Source organism: Pogona vitticeps, chromosome 5, assembly GCF_051106095.1.
Source record: "Pogona vitticeps strain Pit_001003342236 chromosome 5, PviZW2.1, whole genome shotgun sequence".
Lineage (NCBI taxonomy): Eukaryota > Metazoa > Chordata > Lepidosauria > Squamata > Agamidae > Pogona > Pogona vitticeps.
In genome coordinates, this window is record NC_135787.1 from 172,857,578 (window position 1) to 172,878,192 (window position 20,615).

The 20,615-nt window shown below is 43.7% G+C and overlaps 1 protein-coding gene and 1 long non-coding RNA gene across 3 annotated transcripts in view; one reads left to right on the forward strand and one right to left on the reverse strand.

The window, feature by feature from the left end:
* Positions 1 to 20,615, reverse strand: part of TBXAS1 (thromboxane A synthase 1) — a 311,542-nt gene that overhangs the window by 120,004 nt on the left and 170,923 nt on the right. The gene's annotated exons all lie outside the window — the stretch shown is intronic.
* LOC140707296 (uncharacterized) lies at positions 12,084 to 20,129 on the forward strand. Its single transcript, XR_012087237.2, has 2 exons — positions 12,084 to 12,405; positions 17,181 to 20,129. It is a non-coding gene; the product is annotated as an uncharacterized LOC140707296 (long non-coding RNA).

Genomic DNA, 20,615 nt, shown 5'->3' on the forward strand with positions numbered 1-20,615 from the left:
ATCATGTCTACGGCCCTGGCGGCAGCAGTGGACCAGCTGTCAACCAGAGCCTCGACAGGAGCGCTGGCCAGGTCAGCCGTAACCCCTCTCATAGCATCCTGGAATCCAGCCGGATCCAGTAGCCTTCGAGGCTACTGAGGGAGTTTCCCATATCCCCAGGTGTGGGGGCGCCCACCCTCAGTACCTCCGTCTTGTCCGGGTTCAGCCTCAGCCCGTTCTCCTGCATCCATTCCAATACAGTCTCCAGGCAACGCCGAAGGGACAGAACGGCATCTCCTGTAGTTGGAAAAAAGGAGATGTAGAGCTGTGTGTCATCCGCATATTGATGGCACTGTGCTCCACATCTCCTGATGACCCCCCCCCCCAGCGGCCTCATATAGATGTTAAACAGCATTGGGGAGATGATCGACCCCTGTGGGACCCCGCAATTGAGGCTCCACGGGGCCGAGACATTCTCCCCAAGCTGTACTCTCTGGGGACGGTCCTCCAAGAAGGAACGGAGCCAGGCCAATGCCAAGCCACCTATTCCCAACTCAGAGAGCCTCCCCAAGAGGATACCGTGGTCAATGGTATCAAAGGCCGCTGAGATATCGAGGAGGACCAGCAGAGACACTTTGCCCCTGTCGGCCTCCCTCAGTAGGTCATCACACAGGGCGACCAATGCCGTTTCTGTTCCATGGCGCGGCCTGAAGCCCGATTGGAACGGATCCAGGGCATCTGTATCATCCAGGAACGCCTGAAGCTGGTCAGCCACCACCCTCTTGACTACCTTGCTTAAGAAAGAAACATTGGCGACGGGCCTGTAATTGCCAATTTCGTCCGCCGCCAAACTAGGTTTCTTTCTACCCCAAATGTTTGCAGAAGTCAGAGGCAAAGCAGGTGCTCCCATGAAGAGTGGCTGGAGTGCATTCACATAAAAGCAGGTTTTTAAAAAGTATTGTTTTATTTCTGGAGACATACCAGACATGGCCACTGCTGTCACTACAGAGCGTATAAAGGAGGGCTAGCTTCTCTGCTGCAGACCTCAGGTCTCCTCAGCTTGCCTCTCCCCAGGCATTGCAGACCCAAAAGACCCTGGCATTTTGCCCCAATGCTCCTTTAATGCCACCAGTGCACCCTCCTTCCCTCTGACCAGCTGTTCCCTCTGACCTCATGTCAGGGACACCTGGGCTATCCTCCTCCAAGCATTCCCATGAGGCCAGAGCAGCAGGGGGTGGTAACCCACCAGGATTGCTAGTCACAACCCCCCAAACACATTGTCACGACTGCTTGGTGGCCCATTATTTGAGCAAGATGGGCTCATCCTACCATTGTGGAATGAGACTACCTAATGGTGATCAGACTGTGTGCCACCAGTGACACCATCCCTATGTTTAACTGAACTGAATTTATTTTTCCCTGTTTTTTTTTAAGTTTCTGCTGAAACTAAGCCCACATACAAGCAACTGAACAGGATCCCAGCCTGAAGCTGCAATTTTGTATTCCCTTGCCCGAGACTAAATCCTGAGGAACTGCATGGCTCCTACTGTACTATTATTAATGAAGAAGCAAACACACTCAGGTAGAAAACCAAAACTGAAGAGCATGGAATTGTATAGTACTCATTTCTTCTGGTGGTGGTCAAGTCCTGTGAGCAGACTGACATTTGTAGACTTCATACAAGGAAAATGTTTGCATCCAGTACCTCCTGGCAAAATTGGAAGCCTGGCTGACTTCAGTCAGTGATCTCTGCCTGAGCAACAAAGACCACATGGACCCATGCCAGCAGAGCAATAGGCTCTCCTGTCAATCAGCTAGGTTCTGTCCAGAAAAAAATTAATTTATCTCCTTCTGTTTTTTCTAATCTCCTTATGTTTTATTCTGCATACAAAGATATTTAGAGAATCATAACATGCTCCCATTTTTGCTTCTCTGTTTCGAGTACCACAGTGCAGTTTGTATTTATATTTAAATTTTTTATATACTGTGCAATGCAATCAGAGATGGGCACAAACCACTGGTTCGGCAGTTCATCTCAGTCCATTTATGGCCACAACAGGTGTTTGGTGCCCTGCCCCCTCTGGCAGATGCCCATTCAGAAGCAGAGGAGGCAGGATAGGGAAGCTGGAATGCTGCTTCTGAGTGGGCACTCACCGGAGTGGGAGGGGCATGAAATAACTTGTTGCAGTGTTAAATGAATTGGGATGAACTGCCAAACTGGCAATTCACGCCCATCTCTAACTGCAGTAACTAATGGGTGTGTGTGAAATTCCTGAAATCATACAATGCATGCTGATCAACAGTATTTAAATAAAAGAGAAAATTAAGAAAGACCAAAAAAAGAGCCCACACTGTAATCCATATGAAAGCAACTACAGTATTCAAACAAAACTGATTATGAAGAAGTGTTACTGTAATGGTTGCAATTTATTCAGGGGGAAAAAAATCACCAGATTTTTAGACCAAAAGTATAAAATATTGTTTTGACATAAAGAAAAATCGTTCCAAGATTTAAAAGCTCATTTCCATTGAACTCACATTCCCTTAATAGTGGTAGTGAATATCATAAAAACATAAAGTAATTTTAAAACATAACTTAAAAATTAAGTAAGTCATAACAGATTGTGCAAAATATAGGCAGTAACAGAAAGTAAAAGATGGGTAGAGAGTTATAAATTAATGCTAAGACTTTCAAAGATGGGTACCTAACCTTTTAAATTCATACTTAGGAATTCAAAAGGTGTGCAGGTTTCAGCTGAGATGAATTTAATGGGAGATGCAGCACCTAATTAGCAAAATCTCATGCTTCAGGAAAAAAAAGTTGTCATTAAAATCAAGTTAGCTGAAGTCTCTCCTGTTTCTTCTGGAATCTAACACTTCTTACTTGATGAGGAAAGTTCGTATTAGGTTAAACAGGCTTTTTAAAGGGACTTCCATTTCTAGTCAAGAGTTATCCGTATCATCTGTTTTGACCTGGGGCAGTTACTTTGGCTGCTCTTGCTAGAATTTTACCTACTGTGAACGCCAAAGTCTCTTTGAAAACTAATTCCAAAACCCATATTAATGAAGCATCTTCATTAGTCGAACATAAAGGACCCACCTGGGCCTAAGGTGTCAGCATATCCAGATTTCTTTCTCAGGCATGATTTATTTATTTACTTATATGCCGCCCACACTACACAAAGATCTCTGGGCGGCTTACAGCAATTTAACTACAGTAAAAAAAGATAAAACAATTAAAATACAATTAAAATATATACTCTAAAAGTTGCCATCAGGACCCACAGTTGGTATTATTTCAATTAAAAGCCTTCTGGAATAGGAAGGCTTTGACCTGGTGCCGAAACATCATCAACGTCAACACCAGACGAATCTCCCTCAGGATGGCGTTCTATAGTCTGGGGGCAGCTGCTGAAAAGGCCCTTTGTCTACAAGCCGTCCGTCTTACCTCCTTGAGGGATGGCTCTTTCAAAAGCCCCCCCTGGCTAGATCTTAACTGCCGGATAGGTTCATATGGAAGGAGGCGGTCCTTCAGGTATCCAGGGCCGAAACTGCAGTAACAAATAAAAAATGATGCTACGAACAGCAGTAACAAATAAAAAATAGTGAAGAGGAGGCACAGATCTGCAGCCATTCAAATTAAGCTCTACAGATGACGCTAGAGGATTTTGCTTTTTAAGAGAAGCTGCCATTCACAAGAGGTAAAACCCTAGCAAGAACAATCAAACTTTAAATGTCTCAGAGTTAAAATAAATGATACAGTTTGCATGCTACTAGAAGCAGAGCTCTCTTAAAAGTTAATAGATGTCTAACCTGTATGGGTGTCACCGATAGAGGCCTTTACACAACCTAATCTCATGACAAAAGCAAATCTTTTAAGATATCAAAATTTATTTTAAAAGGATGGTGAACTAAGGTCTAAAGAAGAACTAGAGTCACAGAATGTCTATATAGATTGGTGGCCTAGAGCACAGTTAGAATCTAGATATTCAAAAGATAAAATAGAAGGTTTCTACTCAGAGCAAACAATTTTTGATAAGCTTTTGCTGGGTTCAAAAGAACAAATTGTTAAGAAAATGTATAATTATATGCTGGAAATTAAAATGCAAGATGAAATGGTTAAGGAATGTATGATTAAGTGGGCACAAAGTATAGGGCATAATATTGATATTGATCAATGGCTGAAAATATGGCAAAGTAACATAAAACTTACAAGATCGGTTAATTTTAAAGAGAACATATATAAAATGTTTTATAGGTGGCACATGACCCCAGAAAAATTGTCAAAGATGTATACAGATGTATCAAATAAGTGTTGGAAATGTGAAGCACAAGTGGGAAGTTATTATCATATGTGGTGGTCATGTGGAGTAGCGAAACAATATCGGAAAAGAGTACATGCCATGCTGCAACAAATATTGCTCTGTAAGGTGCCATTAACCCCAGAACTGTTTTTACTATGATACCTGATAATATAGATAAGTCAAAGGAACATATAGTTATATATATTGTTACGACAGCCAGAATTCTATATGCTAAAAATTGGAAAAGTCCGACGGTACCGAAACAAGAAGATCTTATTGAAAAAATACGGGAAATAGCAGAAATGGATATTCTATCAGAAGTCATGAAGGACTATCCCTTGCAAAAGGCAACAGAAAGATGGGATCTATTCAACAACTGGACTGAATTAACAGGCAGCGTGTAAATAGCATATATTGAAATGAGAACTTAATCTAGAAGGCAGAAAAGGGTAAACAGAATAACTTAAAATATTGATATGGCAATAGGTATAGAAAGGATGTTGGTATTTTATTGTCTTTCCTCTTCCTCATTAATTCCAATTCCCTTTTTCCTTTCTGTCACCCCTTATGTTAAAAAAAAAAAAGTTAAAAAAAGTTAACAGATGTCTCTTTATCCTAGTTTGAGCTTTTCTCATCTCTACGTTTTGCAAATGACCTTACTTTCATTTTCTGACTAGTCACATGAGTTCAAGCATGGGTTTTATTAGGAAGTCTTAATGCCCAGGCTTGGAGCTCTCTGTGTCAACAAGCAAAGCTACAAAAAGCAATATAGCCTTTCTAGCTCAGGAACAAGTGCAAGCATAAGGAGCAGTCATCAGCTGCACACCATGTAGACTCTTTCTTCAGAACTATGATCAATCACCCAGAGTAAAACCTAGGACTCTGGGAGGAAGAAAGGCAGAAAAATTTGATCTTCCATTTTTTGGTAAATATAAAATCCAGCTGAGACCATTTAAGAGTCTCTTAACCCTCCTCCCAATGAGCTTTGGGTAACCTATGACTCGTTCTCTATTATGGCAGGTCCTTTCTTATCTCCAAAGCAAAGTGTGTTGCTTACATACTGCCCCAGAGCACATAAAGCACTCTCTGGGCAGTTTACAGTTTAATTATGCAGGCTACACATGGCACACATACCACCAAAAGCTGGGTACTCAAGGTTGAGGGGACCTTGAGTTGGCTACCTGGGATTGAACTTGGGTTATGAGCAGAGTTTTGGCTGCAGTACTGCAGTTTAATCACTGCACCATGAGGCTCCCAACCATATAGCACCCCAGTCCCTGTTAGAAAATTTATGAAGCTTGGTTTATTAGTGTAGGCAAGAATACTTGGGTGGGCAAATGTACCAAGGGTTGAGTATGCACAGGAAAAACTGGATGCTGCCAAATTTCCTCTTAATTGCAAGAGTTTGGAAAAGTTATTTTTGGGGATACACAGACACTAGTCCAAAAAGTAACTTTTTCAAGCACTATTAATGATTAGAAGCTACCGGTATATACCACATCTTACTCACATATAACATGGTTCAACAAACGCAATTTAGTTTGACATCATACTCTTGGTGGAGGAAAGTGACCGCTGCAAAGAAGAATGACTTGCAGAGGGGTGAGGAGGAAGGAGCCTCTCTACAATTGGGGGCTATAAGAGAAGCCTTGTAGGAGTCAGGGGGGCTAGTCAGTGGAAGGAAAGTTGAAGGACGCAGGCACGCAGCAAGTGACTTGATGGATCCAGAAGAGGAGCTTGGGGCGACTCACAAGAGGTTGGGAGGAACAGCCGGAGGGGAACTGGGACTACCTGTACCGTAAGGATGCTTGGACAGAGTCACTTGTCAAATTTCATGTGCCCTGTGGACAAGGTAGTGTGACAGAAGCTCCCTGCCAGAGTGGGCGCCACAGGCCTTGATGTCGGGACCACCACCGCCATTCAGAGCAGGGTGAAGGGAGCCTCATTCCAGCACAGAGGTGATGCTGGAGGTGAAAGAGACAGAAACAATGCCAGCAGGACCTCCAGCAGCAGCAGCTGACACTGGTGATCCCTGAACCTTGCCCTCATTGCAGGCTTTCAAACTAGAGATGGGACAAACCTTGGTTTGGAGGTTCGTACCGGTTTGCGCCATGTTCCCTTCCCCCTCCTGGATCCCCCACTCACCAGCTGGTGTGCATGGGCCTCTCCTCCTCCTCTTTGGCTACTCAACAAGTCACTGGCAGGAGCAGGGGCTTCCCTGCCCTGCCTCCTCAGCTGATCGCCCAGTCAGACAAGGAGGCAGGATAGGCTAATGTATGCTCCTGCCAGGCACTGGTCAAACAGCCAAAGAGGAGGAGGAGGAGAGGACTAAGGAGTCCATTTAAATAAAGACTGTTGCTTACATAGCCAGCCCCTCATTCCTGATGTTGCTATGCCAATAAAAAGTAAAAACTGGCCTTGTACAGACAGTGTGTTTTGTCAGCTTGTCCCTTTTAAAAAAAAATCAATGTTCAGTTTATGCAGCTCAAGATCCATCATCTGGCTTGCAAATCTCACAATCACTCAGCTCACTAGTCTTCAGCCATTCTAGAACATGTCAACTTGACATTCCACTTTCCAGCTTTATAAAGTTTTATAAATAAAGATGCTTGTCAATCTTCCACATGCCTTCCGTGACAAGAAGGAAATAAGTCATGCTACTCTACAGTATAATAGAAGCGGCCTCCCTGTTATATACCAGGCCTTGGATATATCTATCAGAAAGACCACTATTCTATCTCCTTGTCATACGTAATGCTCACAGTAGTAACAATGCTAAGCTAAAACAACAATACTGTGGCACCTTAAAGACTATAGATTTATTATGACACAAGCTTCCAGGATTATACACTCCTTATCAGATGTATGAAAAGCTTCCTTGTGTGTGTGGGTGTGGGTGTGTGTACACCCCACCCACACCACCCCACCCACACACATGTGGGTTTGGAGGTTGGAGTTGGAAAAAGTAAAAAATAAATTCAATACAGAAAACACAGCTAATGACAATTACCTTAAGAACAGGACTTTAATCTAGGAAAGCATACTCATAATCAATTTGTGTATTTTTAGGGTGTCCTAAGACCCTTTATTGTTTTTCCTGAAGAAAACAGTAAATGAGCAATCACTGACAGAATGTAGCAATAGCAGTGAGTTGCTATGTTAAGATAATTTATTGACAAACCAGGAGATCTGTGGTTTTCTTGAAAACAGATGTGGGCAACTTTCTTTTTACTTGAAAGGATGCCAACTTTTTATATCAGATCAAGCCCGAACACTCTCTGGAAGCAAAAATTCTCAAACTGACACTGTCATACTTTAGGCACCTCATAGAAGAGAAGACTCACCGGAAAGACAATAATGCTAGAAAAAGTTGAAGGCAGTAGGAAAAGAGGCAGCCGAAATATGAGATAGATTGACTGTGTAAAGGAACCACAGTCTTAAGCTTACAATAGCTGAGCTCAGCTCTTAACATTGTACTAGGATATTCTAGAGGTCCTTCATTCGTGGGGTTGCCATAAGTTAAGAAGTAGCTTTATGGCACAGAAGGAAGAGGAGAAGGAGGAGGAGGAGGAGAATATCCCTCCTATCTTCTAGAGGGCAGGCTACCATGGTGTGGGCTCCCAAAATCCACATCAAGAGACCAATAAGCAGTAAAATGAGGGAAAGGCAAGTAAATGAGGCAAAATTGCCACATCCTGACCTAGAGGAACATAAAAAGCCTTTTTTAATCAAAAATTGAGAAGGGGCAGTAGGGAATAGGGGATGTGGTGAACTACATCAGTAGTCCCCAACCTTTTCCGAACCGTGGACCAGTTTAGTGTGTGTGCAGGGGGGGATCCATGCAGAGGTGGGGTACCCATGCATGCGACTATGCATGGGGCACCCATGCATGAGTGAGTGCATGCGTAGGTGGGGCATCCATGGGTGGGCGGGCAGGGCATCCGTGCATGCATGGGAGCATGCGCATGTCCATGTGTGGGCAGGTGTGTGTGTTTGCATTCATATATGTGGCGGGGTGTACATGCATGGGTAGAATGCGTGCAGGGGGCGGGAGAGCTGTCTCCACGGCCCGGTCCTGCCAAGGCAATGGCCCTGTACAGGCCGTGGACCGGGGCTTGGGTACCCCTGGACTAAACAATACCCACAAGCGGTATTGCTCTCATTCCTGCTTTAAAATTTCTGCCATCTAACTTTACAAACCACTTAAAAAAACAAACAGCCAGGATGTTTCCCACATAATCAGATCCTCACCCTCCCTACAAGCTTCCCTCTCTTTGACAGCAGAATTTAATTCCTTCGGCTGCATGTGGATGGTATGCTTTTCTAATATTTTTAGGTGACAACTTAAACTTTGAAGATAAATGTGTCAAAATGCAATCATATCCATGCACTACAGGGTGGTTCTAATATGCTGTGGCTGAGCAGGTGGGGCTCAGTGGTGATCTTATGAGAGAAGATCTGGGAAAGAGGAGAAGAATTTTGGAGGTGAGGGAGATCCCCTCTTATATTATCCTGTTGTTTCTTAGGAGATCTCTATCCCATGTTTCTACCATAAATGCTTTCGCCCTTTCGGAAATAGCAGTGACTTTTAGTTGGATTGAGCCAACTAAAATTTAGTTAGAAAAATGAAAAGAAAACATAACCAAGGAGGACAACGATTAAAAATAGATAACAAAGCAAGTTCATATTAAAAGCTCAGGGGGGAATGATGGACTTATCACAGTGTGAATAAATAAATACATAAGAATTACAATGCTAAGCAAATTTGCATGCACGCAGAGTCAGTGAAAGCATAATTTGTAAAAGTAATCTGGTTGGCTATAATCAGATTTAAGTCTATAGCAAAATAATGAAAAATGCATAGTTGCCTTGGAGAGAATTCCTTACACATGGTGCTAACCACAAAATAGTAATTGGATGTTTGAAAGTAAAATAAGTATTTTTATTTTCTGTAAGAATAGTGGCTGTAATGCAGGGAGCAGGCACAGAATGGCTGGACCCCATCTTAGTAGTGGCGGGTCAACTGGAGTACATAGGACAATATTATCACATTGCTATCATAGTCAGCTCACTCCTTAATGGAGGGGGGTCTGGGCCCTACCTGTCTTCCTCTTCTGCTCTGTATACTGTATATGTGAATACTTGTTTGCTTGCCACCTGAACACTTCTATATTTGTGAACATCCACTCATCTTCTTCAACCTACCTGTCAGGTTTGGCTCCACTTGTCTGTGCAGCACTTTGTACAACACCAGCTTCAAGGGACACTGGCCACCACTAACTCCACCCCTACTCATCCTCACATCAACCCAATGTTCCAACCCTGGTAAAAGAAAGCCTTCAGAGAACAGAATTATAGGGCTACACAAAACTAAAGAATATATTGGGCTGACTTCTATACCATTTTTAAAACTCTACAGATAAAAGAGGCAAAGAGGCTATTTGATGACTACATACGTATTAGCAAAGGATTCAACTGCGTATGCAAACAACCTCTGCTCAGAATCTGCAGTAAAGGATACAATTAAAAATAAGCTTGAGATAGGTAATGAGGTATTCTGTATCATTATATATTTTAAGTGAAAGAACAACTTCACAAATTCCATTTAGTACGATGATTTTCAGCAGAAGAAAATACAAAGGGAGTTGGCTTTTTTAAAAAATTATATAAAGAAATTATACAAGGTATTCCCACCACCGCCTTACAGTCATCCTTTTGTTCCTTACAGACTTACTTTTCGGGTAAAGGTAAAGGTAGAGGTTCCCCTTGACACTTTTTGTCCAGTCGTGTTCGACTCTAGGGGGCGGTGCTCATCCCCGTTTCCAAGCCACAGAGCCAGCGTTTGTCCAAAGACAATCTTCCGTGGTCACATGGCCAGTGCGACTTAGACACGGAACGCTGTTACCTTCCCACCAAGGTGGTCCCTATTTATCTACTTGCATTTGTATGCTTTCGAACCGCTAGGCTGGTGGGAGCTGGGACAAGCGACGGGCACTCACTCCTTCTCCGTCACGTGGATTCGATCTTACAACTGCTTGGTCTTCTGACCCTGCAGCACAGGCTTCTGCGGTTTAGCCTGCAGCGCCACCACGGCCCTTTTCAGAGCACCAAAGAAAAGTGACTATGAGGTCTCGTCTACATTTCATGGTAAAGTTAAAATTTAGACTTCTTGAAGGAAATTCCTCATTCTTCTTGCTTCAAAATGATTTTAACTGGGATACTTCAGCACAATCTTGAGGTAAGTGAGACAGAAAAAAAGGAAGACCTACCAAATTAAAAAAATAATATTTTTGAATATTGGCCACTGGGTTGAAGTCTCCAAACAATACTGATTGATCCAATAATTCCCTCTCTCAGTGAAATCCCATCCTACTAGAGGGAACATGTTTATGACCGAGTTAGGTCCTGTAAGTCTATAGTGGCATCTTTCAATTCTCTGAGGATCCAACATGGAGATAATGATCCAACTGAAATGTAGCCATAAAAGTTTGAAGAGGATTCAAAAGGACAGAGGTTCAATCCCCAACTTTTCCAGGAATGGTTACAAAAAAACTGTTGATTGTAGTTCTGGAAATCTGTTGCTATGCAACATGGACAAGATTGGCCCAGATGAAGGGCAAGCCCCAGACATTTTGTTCCCCAAGGCAGAACAGCACACAACCATCTACATCCATCAACCCAAACCAAAGTACCCCCAGCTAGCCAAGTTATTTTAATTGCTGAAGCAGAAAGTCACGTAATGACATCTCTCCCCATCCTTGGCTGCAAAATATTCAACAATGAATTAAATAACTAAGCACTTACTCTCTTTCCATCGCATCCCAAATCTTGTGCCTATGGCAGCTACCCACCCTTCTTAATGGTAGAGCTGGCCATGGCTGGATGAGCTCAAGTTATCATTTCCCATAAGGTCACTTTATGTGTTCACAACAGCCTGGAGCTGATCTTAGTTCAGCTGTGCTATCCCCAAGTGGCTTTTATGCACTTTTATTCACCTTAGCCCCTGTTTCCATCCTCCCTCAGTCTCATGGGACTGGTGCTACTTCATATGCACCCATCCCTGACATCTTGTGCCTTCATTAAAAAGACGTCTAACACAAGAACCATAACAAAGACATTTTTCAAGGACACTCTCAGAACCTCCCTCTGTATACATCAAACTGATGGAGCTCTTCAGCAAACAGAATAAAACTCAAATCCCCAAGCAAACTGAAGGTCTCCCTTAAATGATTTTGCTCAGTCTCTCACTTTAACCCTGGAACACCCTTCCTGATATAAGAACATGGAGGGCCCTCTTTATCTTCCTTCAAATCCTTCCCGGTTCATTTTACGTGAATGATCTACTGAATCTTAATTCTCTTTCCCAACTGTAATCAGAAGTATGCCTACTTGTATTTGTCACACATTTTTCCATCCCTCCCTTCCTTTGTCTCTTGACTCTGTTGTCTTTTCCTAGTTCAGACCGTAAGCACCTTGTAATTAGTGACTATCTCTTTCTGCCTCTGAAATAAGATAAAACAGCAGACTGGGATTCATGAGACATGGAAACTCACTTGGGGGTGGAACTCATAAAACCACTGCTTAAATATCAGACATATCTTGAAAACCCTATTGGGATCATTCAGATGTGACTGGTTGGCACATAACAAACAATACGCTATTAAGCAGCAGCAGCAGCAGCAACAACAACAACAACAAACAACAACAACAACAGCTATGATGATGATGATGGTGTCTGGTCAAGTCAATTCTGATTTATGACAACTCTTTTCCTGGTTTTCCAGGTGAAGAATTCTCAGAAGTGGTTTCCCATTCCCTTCTTCTGAGGGTGTCCTGGGATTGTGCAGCTTGCCCAAGGCCACACAGGTTGGCTCTACTCACAGGAGGCACAGTGGGGAATCAAACTCTCAACCACCTAAACCATTGAGCTACAGTTGTGATGATCCAATGAGATATGGTTTGAGAAGAGATACGGGAATCCCTGTGTGGTAAATGAGGGGTGACAAAGAGCCTCTTAGACTTGCAGAAGGAGGACATCTGGGAAACATAGAATGTGAGAGCTCTCCTTACATCTAATAGGTGGAAAGAGCGTTCCAGGTCGTTGGTTGGTGATGGAAAGAAGGTAGGTAGAATGATGGGTTGTTTGAGGTGAAATTCAGAGACAACCTTTGGGAGAAAGGAGACATCTGGGTAAAGTGTAACTTTGTCAGACTGGAATTGAAGGAATGGAGAGTCAACTCGAATGGCAGCAAGCTCAGAAGCTCTGTGAGCAGAAGTAATAGTTAGCAAGAAGAGGATCTTAAAGGAGAGGAAACACTCCGACGTGGTTGCAAGGGGTTCAAAGGGAGGCAGTATGAGACGTCGGAGAACAGTATGTAACAACCACTGTGGAGGGAGGGAGGGCCTGGGGGGGATCGCATGTTGGAGACGCCTTTTAGGAATTGTTTCAAAGTAGGGTGATGGAATAGCATGGCAGTGTTCTAATCCCCTGGTTGATGTGGCACAATAGCGGAGATATAAACCTTGAGGGTAGACAGGGAAAGATGAGGGACTGAAGAGATGGGAAAGGAATGCAAAGAGTGCTTGAAGAGTTGTTGGCAGAGTTGGAAGATTACATTGAGCTGCAAATCTCAAAAAGCAGCCCATTTGTAGGCATAAAGTTGTGTAGAAGCAGGCTTTCGGGCGTTAGCTAGGATGCTGGTTACTAAAGGTGAATTCTCCATGCTGTGAGGTGAAGAGTGTGAAGGTCAGGATGAAAGGTTTTCCCTTGATGTTGAGTGAGTAGGTGAGGGATGGGGAGAAGACAGATGAAGTCAGTGGAGATTGTACGAAGCATGGTAAACCAAGGTTGTCTGGGCCATCACGGAGTGATGAGGATTGCATTTGAGTGATCCTGACGGAGTTTGACAATGGTCCTTAGGAGGAGAGGTATGGGAGGGAAGAGGTAGAAATATGTGGTCCACTGGATCATGAGAGCATCCCTGAAGAAGCCTGGACCGATTCCCAGCCTGGAACAGTAATGTGCATTTTTGTATTTTGGGACGTGGCAAAAATGTCTATGTGTGGCTGTCCCCAAAGTTTGCAGAGATGGTGAAAAACGGACTCGTCAAGGACCCACTTGTGCATCTGGGTTCAAAGTCTGCTGAGTGTGTCTGCCGACTGTGTTGAGTGGTGATATGGACTGCTACAGGGAAGATATGGTGTTTGAAGCACCATTCCCACAATTGGATGGCCAGGTACAAGAGAGGGAGGGAGTAGGTGCCTCCCTGTTTGTTTATGTAGAAGAGTGTCATTGTGTTGTCTATGGTTACTTGTACAGCTGTGCCAGTAATGAGAGGTTCAAAAGTGCGGAAAGCTTTGAAAATGGCGAGCAATTCGAGATTGTTGACATGCTGCAGGTATTTTTTGGAGGTGGGCCAAGTGGTGTGGATGCCCTTGCAATGTGCTCCCCAGCCAATGGGACTTGTATCAGTAGTAACTTGCACGGTGATTTGGAGGGAAGCAAAAGGTCTGCTGATGAAGAGGTTGACTGGTGTGTCCCAGTTGGGCTGCAAGTTTGGGAGTAACCTATAGTATTTTGGTAGGTGGATCGGACATCGAGTCGAAGAGGACAGGTACCATGCCTGCAGGGAACGCATTTTCAGTTGGGCATGATGAATGACTGATGTAGTGGAGGCGATGAGACCAAGTCGGCGATGAGTGCATTAGGTTGGAAATGCTGAATGAGGGCATGTAGTTTTATTGCGCGCTCGAGGGAAAAAGACTCTTGCTTTTTGTGAGTCTATGACACTCTGTAAAGGGGTCAGTATGGACTTGTCTTTGTTGACTCTTAGGCCTAGATCCTCTAGGATAGAGAGAGTTAAGTCTACGTCCTGTAGAGCCTGAGAACATGAGGGGGCTACCAGCAACCAATTGTCTATGCATGGGAAAATGGAAATTCCTTGAGTGCAAAGATGAGCCACTACGGAAGCCATGCATTTTGTGAAAACCCGTGGATCAGTGGAAAGTCCAAACAGTTTGAATTTGTAGGCGGTGTCTCCTAAGGAAAATCTGAGGAATTTGCAGTGATCTTGGCGGATGGTGATATGAAAGTAGGCATCGCTTATGTCGATGACAGCAAACCAATCATTTTCCTGGAGGATGGGTAGGATGCGCTCTAGTGTCACCATACAAGAACATTTTTGAATGATATAATAGTTGAGGTCCTTGAGATCAAGAATGGGGCATAGTCCTCCATCTCGTTTTGGGACAGTGAAGTAGCGGGAGAAGAACCCGGGGTTGTTTTCTGATGGGGTGACAGGTGATATGGCATGCTTTAAAGAAGAGAGTGAATCTCTTGTTCCAGGACGTTTGACGGTGTGGTTAGAATTGATGGGAGAGTCAAAGGCTCTGGTTGGTTTTCTTGTCAGGGTGCCTGAAAGATTGTCTGGGGCACTGTCGTTGTGTGGCGTGTCGCGACTGGAAAGAGGAGGAAGATTGTGGTAAGTACCGTTGCTTGTCGGGAAATGGTTTGTATTGTAGAAACGGCGCCATTGGTATCTCTGAGGTCTGTAATATGGTTGAGTATTGTAAGAACGTGATGTTTTTCTAATTTTTTGCAGATTATTTAAGATGTCATTGGTTTTGTTGTCGAAGAGACCAACACCATTGAACGGTAAGCCCTCGATTTTTATGTGGGAATCATCCGAAATGTGGGCTGAGTGGAGCCGAGCATGTCTGTGAAGCACAACAGCGATAGCCATGTGTTTCGATGTCATGCTGTAATGCGCTCCTGTTGCACAAGAGCCATGGCTTCTTGATGGAAAGTGAGGCCACGGGCCTTATATTCTGCAGGTGCCGACTGAAGGGATGGGAGGGTTCTGTTCCATAGATACCGACGATAGGCTCCCATGGCTGCTAAATAATTGGCAGCACGTAGGATAAAGGAAGCAAGAGAATAAACTCTGCAGCTGATGCTGTCAAGTTTCCTACCTTCTTTGTTATTGGGAATAGCATTAGAGCAATTGCGTGCTCTGTTATGAGTACCATCAACAATAACAGAATTTGGAGGTGGATGCTTTGAAAGGAAGGAAGTGTTATTTCTATGTGTTTTGTATAAATTTTCAACTCTCCTAGAAATCTGTTGTACTGAGGACGGCTTGGACCATGATTATTTGTTCCGTTTTAGATGAGATATATCCCATACAGAGTGGCAGTGTTTGGTCTTCATTAATATCCTTGCATATCTTGTCCTATTCAGATTGAACTAGCTGTTGGACATTGAGGTCCATGGCCTTAGCTATGCGAAGGACCAATTGAGAATAGGAAGAAAAGTCCTCTGACGAGGATGGAGGATTGTTGTCCACTACAAGTCAGGTGTAGGTAGATTAGGAGGCGACTCCTGTGGTGGTAAGGAGTCTGAAGTTTCTGAATCAGAAAATTGTGGAGGCGAGTGTGACTAGTGGCCTGATGGTGGGGAAGGATGCCAGAATGGAGAGGCAAAAGTAATAGGAGAAGCCTTGTGTGCATAGTGCTTAGACTTACCGATACCGTACTTGGACGGTAAGGAATGAGCCATAGAGTGCTGAGGTGTAGGGTGTTTCACTTGGTGAGCTTGGGTATCCTTCAGAGGTGCAGGCGGAGGACTGCGATAGTGTGGCAGGTTCAGTAGATGGTAAGAAAGTTGAAGTCGATGGTCGAGGCTGCTTCGGTATCATGGGCTGAGCTGTGAAGGGGTCGTGGTGACTTCACTTACAAGAGGACTTGTACCGAAGGAGGAAATACGGCATCATCTTCAGAAGATGATTGGTAGTACTCCTGGGACCATGGATGGCAATGAGTTGGGGACGGTGAATCAGATGAGTCAGAAGGATAATAACATGCGTATCAACGACATTTCAGCTCAATACAGAGTCTGTTATCAGGCTGGTAGTATTGATACGACCGATGTCAGTATCATTTAGGTGGAGGCTCATAGTGGATTGGAGATTCGTATAAGGTGACTCATTTCCAATGACGGTATCAAGTCATGCAATGCCAGCAAACTCGTAGACATTGGAGGCTGTGCAAGACTGGCATCAGGACAGCAAGTCTCTCGTGTATGGTGTGTCTTCTGAGACCGTTTATATGGAGGCACAGGATCAGCTAAAACAGATGCTGAATCCAATTCACAAAAAGAGACTGAACAACCCATGAATTTGGGGTTCCAGTATGCAGGCTGTGGAATTATTGTCACCTCAGCCGAGGTGTTAGCCCAAGATGGAGACTGGGCAAGGAGAGGGGAAGGTAGTTGGCTGGATGGTGGTGGAATGGAATCACCATAGTGAGAATCGAGGCATATGACTGGCTGGTCTTGGATAGGGATCGAAGACATGGACTTTTCAGTCACTAAGTGGATAGGTGGTTGTTGCTTAGCCGTTTGGGAGTCTGTAGTGGGTTTCTTTGGCTTCCTGGGTTTGGAGGGATCCAATGTTGAGGGGAGCTTCTGTGTCGACTTCAATGTCGGACTTAGATTTGGAGGTGGATTTAGATTTAGGTTTGCATGAAGTTGATTTTGGTGTCGGAAAAGTGGAGAACTGGCATGAGACTGGGAAGTTGGAGTGGCCTCCACTGTGGATTGTGCAGGGCGGGCGGAGCGCTCCCAGAGGAAGGATCTAAGATGTTGTTGTCAGAGTTTGAGAGCCTATTTTGTAAGGTTCTTGAAAAACTAACACAAAGATGGTTAATGCGATTCTCCAGGGCAGAATAGGTAAGAATTGTGGCCGTCTGAATGGGGGATCTTATTTGGGCACGAAGTGCATTGCTTGAATAGCCCTGTAGGGGCCATAAAATGGTGGGAAGGGAAGGGAAGGGGGCGGTAGGACGAGGTAATATAGATTGAAAAGTCTCTAACTGATTTCCTCTGTTTTATTTCTTTAGGATTCGTAATAGAAGATAGATTAGTGAATGGAGCTCATCAAGCGATGAATTCTCCGTGGAGGCAAAAAGGAACTGAGGCAATCGTCAGGATGGGAGGACCAAACGTACCAGGGTGGCGGTCCTGGCGAATGCATGATAAAGCTCTAGAATATGCCAGAAACCTCTGTGCAGACTAAACCCAATAGCGTGCACTCACAGAGACTACGAAGAAGAATAAAACAAGACGAAAATCACATAGCGCCTTTAATAAAATTAAAGCTATTGTGGATCTGTTTCCACATGTCTGACGAAGTGGACGTGTCCATGAAAGCTCACATTAAAATATAATAGTCTTTAAAGTACTACGTGCTTTTGTCTTTTTTGTTTTGTTTTGTTTCTTTGGATTTTGCCTGACGTATTAGTGGATCATGCCCACTTCTTCAGGTAACACTTGGAAAGAAGCTCACCTCGAAGCCCTGGAAAGCCACTGTGAGTCAGATCTGATCACATTAGGCTCTCCTTCAAACCTATAAAATATTTGAGCCTGAAATCCTTTCTCAGATCCATATGGAGTCTCTGGGCTCCCAAAACCTTGTCAGTGGTTCTCACTATTTTCCTTGGCCCCTGAGTTAAAAATAAGCCAGGAGACTAATCCCAATGCAACAGTGACCAAATTACACACTGTTCTCTAAATACTGTTTTTAATCATGATGTTCCTATTTCTGGGAGAAATTCCACTTTTGGCGTAACACCAAACTATGCCAGCTAATTCTCGGGAACGCCTTACTTGCATACCAAAAACAAAATAAAACTAAAAATCTATTTTGCTTTTGTTTTGTTACTAATTTTAAATGCTTCATAGGCGTTGGTATGTCACAGGCTAGTTTAATTTCAAAAGACAATACAATTTTGTACAGCTGCATTCAAGTATTTCTGTTCTAATTTGTACTTGATCTGACTTGCCGTTGAAAGGGAGTTTTTGCACACACTGCCAACCACTATTATTAGTGCCACTCAGTATTTAATCCATCTGACGTTCTTAAATCCACTTATTAGCAGGCATCAATTGAACACTGCTTGGTTAGAAGAGAAATAAACAATGTCACCTTACAGAGATGAGGAGGGGGGAATATATCTGGATGATAAATGTTTTCCTTTTTTTTTGGCCACTCACAACACTAGCAACCTCCGTTCCCAAATTAGTACTGGAGGGGAGGGTTTCTAGTCTCAGTGCTGCCCCAACCGTTAGGCACATACAGGCAGCTGCCTCATGCAGGGGATCCTAAGAGGTGCACATGGCCTGCCCTTTGCACCCAAAGGTGCTTCATGGTTGCAGTACAGAGTACCTCCATTTCTGTTTTTGTTATACATGCCGCAACAGACTACTTCTCTGGAAACTGCTACAAGTTTAGCAGGTGATCTAATCCCATGGAAGAGATCAGTAGACAGATTATATGCCCACCCCATTGTCTTCTGTAGATTTACATGAAGTTCGGTAGGTTTTCTTTTTTCTCTCTCTTTCCCTAAGGCAATTTCCTGGTTCTTCTTTAGAGACGAACAGACTCACATGGTTTTTCCATAGCGGCTGTATACATCTGCAGACGCAGAAGCAGTTTCAGGAGTTCTGCAGTCACGTTTAGGGCTCTTTTCTACACTATTCCTAATAGATTTTCTGAAGCAATCAATGTAACTTTTCTATTTACATTGATTGCTTTCTATTTTTTTTTCCATCGGGGCAGTGCCTGCATCCCCATGGGCAGGGATGCAGGCACAGTGAGTCAGTGGCTGCATGCGGCCGGGTGGCTGTACATGCATACATTCCTGTTCCTTCGGCCCTCTAAGATGTTGAAAGTCTCCCGTAGGGCCCTCAGGATCAAAAGTTTGGAGACCCCTGGTCTAAGGGATGCTAAACCAATACAACAAAACTGGTTCAAACGGGGGCTAAGGGACTGCGAGGAAAAAATGTACCTCTTGCTCCTAGGAAATGCCCTATTCATCTGACGCAAATTTACAAAGAAAACGAACAGAATTTACAGCCATTTGTTTGTACCAGCTACCCCAAGCCCAGCCCAGCCAAAAAGGTACTGGTAACTGCAGGCAGGGCCTTTGAAGAAACTCTCCCGATACTAGCAAGAAACACCAAATAAAAGAAAAGCAAAACAGACATTCCGGGAAAAGACTGTAAAGACTAACTGCTACATTTTATTGTAAGCGTTCATGGAACCAGCCTACTTTGTCAGGTGTAAGGGTGAAAATGCAAAGACAATGGGGCACAGCATTCATTCACGGCTCTGAGATACAGGGACAGTAGTGTTGGGTTATGTTTCATACCCAATCATGATTTAAAGCTACTGGGGTCTCCTCATAATTGTTTTTAAAGAGCCTGCACTGTAGTTCTTCACTTCCATAACAAGCAATAAACTTACCGGGTGCCTCTTCTGTTAATGCACCCTGGGTATGGCTTTAAAGACTGCAACCCACCTGCAGAGTAAACACTTTTTGAGAAGGCAAAGCAAACAGCCAACACACAATAGAAGCTAAATGTCAGATAAAGGTTTCTGTGTTGAATGAGGGGCTGGGATTCTTCCAAAACTGCCCAGACTGGCTATTTTCTAGTGTAGAAAAAAATACGAACATGTTTTTACTTATCCAGCCAACATTTGTATTTGTGCAGTCTCTGTTTGCCTTGAAAGGAAAGGATTAATGAATTTATTATCTATAAAAGACATGTGAGGCAGGAAAATAATGTAGCATGGTTTTTAAGTGCTACTAATGGAAGTACAGTTGACAGAGGTTGTATTCTTTTTTTAAAAAAAGTAATTACTCATTGCATGCTATTTCAAAAAGGAATTTGTTAGCAATTACTTGTTACTTGAACACTGATGTGTAACTAACACAATACCCATGTGTTACATTTTAGTTCCTGTATCATTATTTAAATGTAATTAAAATACCCCCCCCCCAAAAAAACCCTTCAAAATGACCCTTCTAGCCCATTTAGAGCTAACAAGTAAGCATTTTAACAGTATGACTTACATATCCATATCCAAAGAACTGGGTTGTAACCCTACTGGAATAAAACTGTTTGTGTTTTAGCTACCATAATACTCCTACTTTTTGTTGTTGTTGCTAAAAACCTAATGATACTACCAGTATTTACACTGTTTTTCAAACATAACATGTTATGCTCTTTTTACCCCATAAGTAATGCTTTAGAGCAGAGGTCATCAATCCCTGCTCTGCGGCCCGGTGCCAGTCCGAGGCCTGAGCTGCGGAGACAGCCCTCCAGCCCCCCGCACTCCTCCCCCACAGCTCCTTTGCGCACGGGCACGCGTGTCAGCACCAGTGTGAACGCTCCCCTACCCCTTCAACGCATGTGCCCAAGCACCTGCACGAGCGGGTGTGTGTGTGTGCCCCACCTTCTTCAGCTGGTCTGCAGTCCCGAAAAGGTTGGGG